General features: G+C 40.2%; 1 pseudogene; it reads right to left on the bottom strand.

The window, feature by feature from the left end:
- Positions 1–1561: 1561 nt before the first annotated feature.
- LOC137765859 (SERPINE1 mRNA-binding protein 1 pseudogene) lies at positions 1562–9384 on the bottom strand (annotated as a pseudogene).
- Positions 9385–10646: the final 1262 nt, after the last annotated feature.

Raw genomic sequence — 10646 nt, 5'->3', positions numbered from 1 at the left:
TAAACTTATGGTTACTGGGGGGTAAGGGGGGAGGGATAAGTTGGAAGATTGGGATTGACACATGCACACTACTACATATAAAGTAGATAACTAATAAGGACCTACTGTATAGCACAGATAACTCTACTCAATACTCTGTAATGGCCTATATGGGAAAAGAATCTAAAAAAGAGGGGATGAATGTATTTGTATAACAGATTCACTTTGCTGTACACCTGAAACTAACATGACATTGTAAATCAATTATATCCCAATAAAATTTTTTTTAAAAAGTTGTGCAGTGCCCAACAGGCACATATATCCATTAGTAAGTAATTACGGTTATGTAAGAATAAAATTTCAGAGAGCAAAAAATAAAAAATTAAAAAATAAATAAAAAATAAAAATAGAACTACCGTATGATCCTGCAATTCCACTCCTGGGTATTTACCCAAAGAAAACAAAAAAAACACTAATTAAAAAAGGTATATGCACTCCAATGTCCACTGCAGCATTATTTCCAATAGCCAAGATATGGAAGCAACTTAAGTGTCCATAGATAGACAAATGGATAAAGAAGATGAATACTACTAAGCCATAAAAAGATTGAATTGAATACTACTAAGCCATAAAAAAATCTTGCCATTTGCAACAGCATGGATGGATCTAGAGGGTACTATGCTAAGTGAAATAAATCAGACAAAGAAAGAAAAATACTGTATGATTTCATTTACATGTGAAATATTTCAATAAAAATTTGTTTTTATTTTTATTTATTTATTTTTTCCTAGAAAGCCTGTTTATTGATTATTCTCTCCATGTACGTTTTAGTCAGTGGTGATGCTCTCGATCAAGAAATCCATTATTAACCTAATTTTCTAACGGAGGAAGAGGTAAAAGATACTTATCACCTTCTGTGGAATCTATCGACTTAAGACCAAAATGAATAGCAATATAGGAAATTCAGAAACAGTAAAATTTTTGGTTTGTATTTCATGGATGGTGCTGCTGTTCCAACCTTATAAAGTTGTCTGCTTTCCAAATTCCAAAAATTAACATACCTCCCCCCTTACCATACTAACCAGTGCCCTTTGGTTTCTTTAGAACAAGGGTTGAAGGGTTGATTATGGATGTACAATTTTGATTTGGGACCTTTCACACATACAAATCATACTGAATGGCCACTTACTTTACAGAGCAGTTTAAGTATTATGCATTAGCCAAAGTAACTTGTTCCACCCACCCTACTGGAGGAGGAAAAACCCAACACCCATAAAACTACTTCACTTGACAGTATGTGTCTATCAACAATAAGTAGCTTAAACAACTTTCACCAGTAAGGTGTCTAGATTGGTTTTTAAAATGGGAAAGTGACATATTTTAAAAGTAAATGTAATTGAAATTGTGAATCAATTATAAATTGAACCTAATGAACCATGCAGGAGCAAGGGTTAATAAACCAATGTGCTTTGAATTTGTTCAAGTACTGATATTTCTGTATATAAAGATTTAGCATATATAACAGCTATCATGAGAAGTGAAAAAAGACCTTCTCCCCAGAAATGAAAATATTAAAACTAAGTTAAAATACATAAAGTAGTTAGTATTCCACACAGCATAAAATTTGACAATCAAAGTTTACATGTCCCAGTTGACCATGTGTGAAAATGCAAAGCAGGTATTAAAACTGCTATTATGTCCAATATTTAAAACCAGTTTGTAATAGGGGGAACATCTAAATCCTTAATTTAAAAACACAAATGAAGTGAAAGCTTTAAACTGGTACACACTGTTCACACCTATATTTCAAGTTTGGAAATGCATATTTGCAAGCAGCAATACAAAAGTATTCATGAAGAATGCATAATCTCTGAAAATTATGAAAACATCCCCACTACCAATACATTTCCTAAATACAAAACTGACTACCATATTGTTACTTCTGTGTAGCAGGAGAAGTTCATTTTCAAAACAGATAAAATTCAGTCTTTAGGTGTGAATGGTATGAATGACAGTCTTTTTTTTTTTTTTTTTTTTAATTTCTTAGTCGTTTGGGATCCTTAAGCATGCAAGCCTCAAAGAAGAGGGTCCACAAGGAACCAGGATTGTCTTATGGCATCCAGTTAAGCCAGAGCTGGGAATGCCTCTGGGTCATCCACATCAGGAGCAGAAGCACTTGACTTGTCAGTCCTGATGCCACGGTTTGGACGTCCACCACGCCCACGGCCGCCTCGTCCTCCCCTGCCACCACGTCCTGGGTGGCCAAGGTCTCCAAAATTGATCTCCAGCTGAGATGTTATATCATTTCCTGGCTTCCGGAAATGGTGATCCATAACCGAGTCTTCAGCATGAGCCTCTTCACTCTTTGACTTATGAAGAACAAATCCCTTCTTCCACTGCCCATCAGCACCTTCATTTGGTTTTCTGATATTAAATTCTACTTTTGCTCGGTCCTTGTTTTGAATAGCCTTCCACTCATCCAAAGTCATTTCTTTTGGGCCTTCCTCCTTTACTCCTTCAACTTCGTTCTCCTTATTTTCAGTGTCCACAACTGGATGTTCTTCACCTTCAGGTGTTTCCTCGGTCACATTTGATTGCTCCAAGTCACTGCAATTATAAGATATTGGTTTCTGAATGTATATGGGGGACTCTGTTAATTCATCTTTGACAGTTCCCCAGTTGTGAGATCCGCTACCTCCACACTTGTCCTCATGCTTCAGGCCACTGTGATGTGAAAAAGAAGATCTATCACTTCCACTACGCCTATCAAATTCACGTTTGCCACGAGAATCAAAGCCATCTCCCTGGCCCATTCCTCGTCCACGACCTCCTCGACCTCTTCCAAGACCACCACGGCCTCGGATAGGCCGGTCAATAATCGGTCTATCAACTGAAAATTCTCCTCATTCACCCTTTTCTTCAAGTGGCTTTTCGAGTCGTCTTTCACGAGGTGGTCGCCTTTCTGGTCTCCTATCAATTATCTTCCCTTCACCCTGAAGTTGCTGATCAGGTCTTCTTCCAACGCGTCTTATTCCTTCTTTCTTAAGCGCCACGAGCTGCTGCGTCTCCTCCTTCTTGTCAACCACGCCGACGCTGGGGGGCAGCGGGTTCTTGCGGTCTTTCTGGGACTCTTTACGCAGCTGTTTGCCCGCCACGTTGGAGTTTGTCTGGGCTGCGGCCTGAGCTGAGCTCTTGGCCCCAGGGCCCCCAACGCCGCCCCCGCCGGCTTCTTTTTTCTTGTTCTCTGCTGCCTTCAACACCTCGAAGGGGTCCGATTCGTCGTCAAATAACTGGTCGAATCGGTTGGTGACCACGCAGCCGAAGCCTTCCTGTAAGTGCCCAGGCACGATGGTGGCTCGGCGGCGCGTTCCTCCACGGATTGCAGCGGGCCGCGCTGAGCCAAGAGCGCCTGCTTCAGCTCTTCCCACAAGATGGCCAGGCCGAGAGAGGGGGGCCGTCTTCTCTTCCGGCGCCAGGCCCAAAATTTTTTTTTTTAATAAAAGTACCAAGAAGGCTAAAATGCCCTATCACTTAATAGGTTTCTTAGAACTAAAAATAAATAAATAATAATTGTTATTTTAATCTAATTAAGCTAATAAGTTTTATTAATAATTCTATTATGTTCATTATGTTATTAATTTTTTCATTCTCTCCTCTTTTTCTTCCTGTCAGCCCCTCAATTGGCTATTATTTCAGTGATACTTCAGCACCTTGAGAACAAATTAAAACTACTATTTCCCAGCATTTTATGCCATGACAGGCTTTCTGTTTTGTTTTAACTTTGTCCATTTGTTTTTTTTTCTGCATAGTCTGGATTACTTAAGTAATTAATAAAATACGTTTTTAAAAAGAGTTTTCCAAATTAAGGTTAACCTGGACACAGTAGGTCTTTACATAGGAACCATTATGTTCAGGGTTCCTTTTGAAGGCTCTCAGGCAATGCCTATTGATTGCCAGGCCCTGGGCTGGGCATTGAGAATGCAGATGAGTAAAACAATGTTTCTGCTGATAAGGATCCATCATCAAAGCTCCCTCCGCTGGTCAAAGGCAGATGCTTAGGATAAAACTTTCCATCTGGGTGCCGAAATGCTACTACCCTAGCAGGCAGTGGAGTATCTGCTCAATGGCCTATGGTTAATGCACATTTTTGCAGTTATCTCTGATAGGGTGACAAAGAACCCCATCTAACAGATTCCCCTGAGAGTTTCTGAAATTAGGAGAGGTTGCTGTCTGCCTGAGATGACTAAGTGAAGTTCTAGTAGGCAAGAGGAAGAGTTAAGTGACCTTGAGTTCTTTTTAATTCCAGTTGTAAAATCAACATCACCACTTTTCTGAGGGTTCAGTAGGAAACTAAGATTCCACAATGTCCATTAATTTTATAATCCCTCAACTCAAGCCTAATCATTTCTTTTCGTCACTTTTGCTAAGATCAACTATGGCATTGGTTTTCTTTGGCTTAGTATCTCAGGCCCTCTGAGAAAAATTAACTTATTAAATATAGAATATGCAATGTTCACCCAATGTTTACACACACCACTTGCCTAACGTGCTAACAGAATGGGGACACAAAGAAGGAAAATCCTTCCTCTCACACGGCTCATCTTCTCCCCACCCACATGTGTTAGGCTAACTCTGGAACAAGCCCAAGAATGGTCTTTCACTCCCTAAGGAGGATAAACTGGCTCCTGAGGAACCCCAAGTGGTACCCCTGGAGAGCAGGTTATGGCCTCCTCTCCTGCTATAATGATAGGTGTATAGTAAAAAATTTAACCTTGCTCAAAAAGAGGTTAAAAGAGGTCTGCCCTTTGCCCTTGGATTCTGGGATATAATCTCTAAGCCCTTAGAATGTCATGTCTCATAGGAGTATCTTTGTTCGCCTTGGCCTTGGATCACGTAGGATAGCCCAACAATGTGATTTTGAGTAAGTGCTGGCCACACCAGGTAGCCACAGGGTGGAGGCTGGCCACATTAGGTATTAACACTACGCTTTAGGACTGGGGCTTTGGTATCAGTGGTGCTAGTCAACTTCCAGAAGGGCTGAAGATCAGAGACTGAGACCAACCCTGTGAGCAATCAATCACACCTGCATCATGGAAGCCCCTGAAAACTCTGAATGTCGAGACTCATGTGAGCTTCCCTACTCCATGTGTATTATCACACGTGGATGCCAGAAGAATAATGCTATCCTGACTCCATGGAGAGAGGATGACTCAAGTTCCATGTTGGGTTCTTTTCCTGGACTCTGCCCTCCCTGTGCATCTTTTCCCTTGGCTGATTTTAATCTGTAACCTTCCCTGTAATAAACCATAAATGCAAGTATGGTTTCAGTGGGTTCTGTGAGTCCCTTTAGAAAGTTATCAAACATGAGGGTGGTTTTGGAACTCCCTCCAAACTCACAGTTAATTCCAGAAGTAAGAGTGGTCTTGTGTGGACTGTGTTCCCTCTAACTTTGCAGTTGGCTAATTTACACAGCAGGTCAGGGCATGGTCTGAGCTATCAACAGATTTGAATTAGGTAGACGTGACCTATATCCTATCCTTCCCAGCACTGAGTGTCCCCCTTTCCTCTCTGCTTCTCCTACCCTCTTGCTTAATTCTTTCCTATTTATTCTTCCACTTCCAACTTCACTGCCATCTTTCTCCTCCCCCCTTATCAAAACCTACTCTGGAAAAGACAAGGGGAATCTGTTTATATGAATGTGTATAAATTGATACCAGATTGCAGAATATAAATGGGCCAACTAGTCAGGTCAGGTGGTATAAACAATAGTTACCCTCACCCCCAAGACTTTCGTATTTTAATTGACAGGCAGCAAATAGCACCCAACTGCTTAGGTTTGAATCCTGCTTTGCCAGCTACTAGCTGTGTGATCTTGGGCAAGTTAGTTAACATCTCCTCCAAGACTCAGTTTCCCTATTTTAAATGGGGAACTAATAATAGTACCTACCTCCTAGGGTTATTGTTAGAATGAAGTAATTTAATATATTTAAATACTTAAAATAGTGCCTGACACATAATAAGCACATAATAAACAGAAGATATTGCCACCATTTTTAACCAAAATCTTATTTCAAGGCAGTTTCTCATTTTGTCATTCATGGAATTTCTGAATCAGAATCACTTCTGAGTTAACCCATTAATCAACCTTGGCATCACTAAAAATGGAATAATAGAACATTGCATGTCTCTTTCTATGATAAAATATATGATACAATAAGAAGTAGATGACTTCAAGTACTAAAAAATTCTTGCCAAATTTTTAAAAATTGAAACTGAATCTAAATCAAGCCTCTATATCTAAAATCTAACTCCCATTTACAGACAACACAGGGGTTAGAACAAATTCTACAACACCAAGGGGTGGACTCAGCCAAATCCAGAATGTGGGATATTCTTATAGCCTTGCTACTCAAAGTATGGCCCCCTGTCTCCCCAGCCCTCAGCAGCTTCAGCATCACCTGAAAGATGGTTAGAAATGTAGAATCTCAGACCTAACTCAGATCTGCTGAGTCAGCATCAACAGTTAAACAAGATCCACAGGTGATTCACATGCACATTAAATTTGGAGAAGGTCTCTAACAAATCAATGTCTTAAAAAACTAGGGAGTCACACAGAATAAACAGATTTATGACAAAGACCATCCAACTGCAATGTAAAACCCTAGTTTGAATAGATTTAAACAAGCCAACCACAGAAAGGCATTTTTGACATAGAAAAATTTGAAAATGGATTGAGTATTAATTGATATTATAGAATTACTAATTTTGTTGGGTATGACATGCCATAGTCGTAGGTACAAACAAAAACATTTGTTGGAGATGAATAGTTCAATATTTACTCATGAAATAACCTACTGTCTGGATTGGTTTTAAAATTTTTAATGGGTACATAAATGAAATGAAAAATATTGATAATTGATGGAAGTGGGTCATGGATACATGGAAGTTCATTACTCAACTTATTTTTGTGGCTACTTGAGTTTTTCTATGATAATAAAAATTTTAATAAATAAACATTCTATTAAAAAATAATCACCTGGAATGTCTGCTTAAAATCAGATTTCTGGGCTCACCCACTCAAAATTACTGAATCCAAATGGCAAGTGTGAGCCCAGGCATGTGAGATTCTAAGATGCCAGGATTCTAAATAAGGGCAGAACCTGCAATGACACCACTCCCCCACCACAGCAATTGCCTACCCTTTCTAGTAAAAGACCTTAGTGCAATCTGTGAATCTCAGCTTCCCAAGGCCCACAAAACCATCATGAATTTACGTGAATTACAAATCAGGTCTCCCTCACTCTATTTGATAAATGTTGTTTTTGAAGTGGCAGAGGACAGAAAAAAAGAAAGAAGAAAGGAAAGGAAATGGAAGGGAAAAGGAAAAAAAGAAAAACAGAAACAGCAATACCTCTTTCTTTACCCCTAGGCTTCGTACCCACCACCACCAATGATGGCCCTTAGTCGACTACATGTCTGCCTTCACCCTAACATTGACAGCACCTGGCCCCCAGCCATCAGAAGGAGAAATCAACAGCAGAGGGAAGGCTGGGGAGAAGTTCTGTCAGGAAAGTTTAGGAGTTACTAAAATGGAAGAGGATGGCTTACTGCCTTTAAAAATAGACTCTAGAGGCATCTCTCACGCCACCCAGATTCAAATGTCCAGGTAAATACCCTAAATGAAATTTCAGCCAGAATTCTAAATGAAATTCCATGCACATGATTTACAACTTTAATGTGATGCCTATTGCCTTTAATTAAATGAGATGTCCTTTTTGAAATCACAGTTACAGACACTTGCCATTTTCAAAATGCCCTCAGGTAACTCCCAACATTTGTGCCCTTCAAGTGAGCAGTTCATTTTCACTCTCACATACATAATAACTCACCTAGGCCATAGCCGGCTGTGCCCATCAGCAGATGAGATTTACAGAAGCTTCACCACAGTAAATACGTCAGGTCAGGCCTGCAAGGCTCCAGGATGGTTTCAAGACAGAAACTGTGTAGATAAAGTGAGACCTGAAAGGATAAATATCCCCCCAGTTGATATCCTAAAAGGGTAAAAGTTTAATGTTTGTATGTCTTTCCTGGTAAATTTTAACCTTTTTAGCATTACTTCTAAATGGATTACTTAAATCTTAAAACTATTTTTGGATTTAAACTTACTGTCTTGACCAACATGGCAGGACAAGTGATAAGTCTAATCCATTTTTTTAATGATTTTTTAAAATGATTTGACAGCAAGAGGAAAACAAAGGAAAAAGTGAAGCCAACTCCTCATTTTTCAGGAAAGTGAGCGGACAAGCATGGCAGGAGTTCATCAATCTGTGAGCACCAGGCCCTGTCATCTCTTTCCATCAATTCATTTTCATTCATCACCTGAGCCAAGCCAAGAGGATAAGAAATGTCGATTAGACTTTGCTTTTCCCTCTAAGGCCTCCATGAATCTGAAGGTTCCATCTTACTCAACAACTTTAATTTATCTTCCCTTCTTTTTCTTCAGCTCTCTGTTGATATACAAGTATTGACTAACTAGACAGGCTGGGAGGAATGAGAGGACGCAGAGCCTTTCCTGCTAAACGTGTGGTTCATTTACTAGATGACAGCTGGTCACTAGATTCTCGGGGTGAGCCCAAGTTGGCAGGATGACCGCAAATTTATTGTGAGGCTAAGGAATGCTATTAACATCTAGACTGATTTAGAGGGAGGGCAGGAATGGGTGCCTCTGTGAGATTTAGGTAATAGTTTCCCATTGCCTGGAAGGTCAAGACCCAACTCCCTAGCACATCTTACACAGCTGATCACAATCTGGCTCTTCCAGAGCCACCCTGCCTCAGCACCCACCATTCCCCCACAGAATCCACCCCAGGCTGCCCAAAGCTCTTTCCTCTGAGGCTCCATGTAAGTCTATTTTCCACCTGGAATTCTCTCTCAATATCCCACACATCTGCCAAGACCCAGCTCCAATATCATTCCCCCAGGGAAGGCTGCACTCACCTCTGGCTCCCTCCTCTTTGCCCTCATGGACTTTTCCATCTGCCTCCACTAAAGCTCACTGGCTTCTTACCATAATTATTTGTGTCTAAGTGTGTGATTATCAATGTACTAATCTGTTTTAATATGGAAATGGAAATGTTCTGTCTTCTCTTTTGCTGCAGTTGAAGAATGAAAGGAAATATAGTCCCCTTGAAGGTTTGATTCCTGACCTTGGGAAGTTTTAGGAAAAAATCGGGGGGTAGGAGATGTCTTGCCAATAAGTTCTGCTATGGAAGAAGAGAATAGAGGAGAATTTGTACGGCAGAGGGAAGGGCAGGACTCAAGAGGACTAGGTGAAAGGGGAGCAACTGGGGCAAAGGAGATGGAAAGAGCTGGGGTCTCTGAGGCCTGAGAACCAATGGAAGTCATGTTGGAACTGAGTCATTGCCCAAGGACAGCTCAACTTTCATCTTCAAGGAGAGCCTCCCATGTCCTGCACCCAAGGTCCATACCACCTGATCCCTCTTCTGCACCAGAGAGGATGTCCTTCTCCTCTCCCCTCCTTCTCCTCACCTCACCCTCAACTGCCCAGTACCCCCATACCAGCAGACATTACTTGGTTCTCATCCCATCGAACCTCCCCACACTCCAGAAAATCCATAAGGCCATAGGGGCAGGGGGTCTTGAACAGGTAGTAACACGGAAAGCCCACACTTATCCTAGGAAGTGGGGAGAGTGCATTAACTGAGCAAATTGGAGACATATGTAAGTAGCACCATAGTTGGTGACAGGTCTGTACTTCCGGCCATCTCCCTAACTTGACTGTAAGCTCAAGGACCAGGTCCCATTCATCATTGTTGCCTAGGAACAATGTAATCTGGAATGTAATAAGTTCATAGTAAATGTTAGTTTTATGACTATCTAAAAGCAAATTGCTTGTTCTTTCCGTAAAAATATGATCTTTTTGTAGTAGGAGAAAGTTTTCAAAAATTTTCTACTACCACTGTTTGTTTTTTGTTTTTTTTTACTAAACATTTATCAATATTTATTGGAGCACCTACCGTATGCAAAGTACTATGACAGGTAGAGAGGAGGGGAGGGGTGCTACAAGAATGAATAAATAGAAAATGACATTTAATGTGAGGTGATTCAAAATATAAAAGTAATCATTTTTATAGAAGCCAACATTCATAGCCAAAATGTTAAAATGTTAACATAATCTAATTTCAATCCTAAATTAGTACTCATCATCATTTTGTAATGGGTACTGAAAAGTGAAGTTTTTAACAGACATCCCCATAAGTTTCTCCCAGTAGTATCCTAGGCTGTTACTGTGGAAAAGACTTTGACACCACCAACTCCGGGCTCATAAACATCAAGGGAAGAAGGCTCAACATCAGCATATTATATGTGAGTAAAATACTGTTACCTATAATCTGCGTTGGAGTGCAGAATTCATGATTAGCATTTAAGTACCAGGAGGAGAATTATGAAGCCTTCTGCTGGTTTTCTTCAAACACAGGATTTAACTTTGGGTCCTAGCAATTTAAAACAACTAACATGTCAAGCTGGGATATTAGAAGTGATCAAATAGATCAAATATATCAGTAAGTAATGAACCTATGGCTGAAATTTAAGAACAGGGTTCAAAGGTGCATACAGTTGAAGGTCTTAAGTTTATCTCAGGCTGA

Source organism: Eschrichtius robustus, chromosome 6 (assembly GCF_028021215.1).
Source record: "Eschrichtius robustus isolate mEscRob2 chromosome 6, mEscRob2.pri, whole genome shotgun sequence".
Lineage (NCBI taxonomy): Eukaryota > Metazoa > Chordata > Mammalia > Artiodactyla > Eschrichtiidae > Eschrichtius > Eschrichtius robustus.
This window is presented reverse-complemented; position numbering and strand designations above follow the sequence as displayed.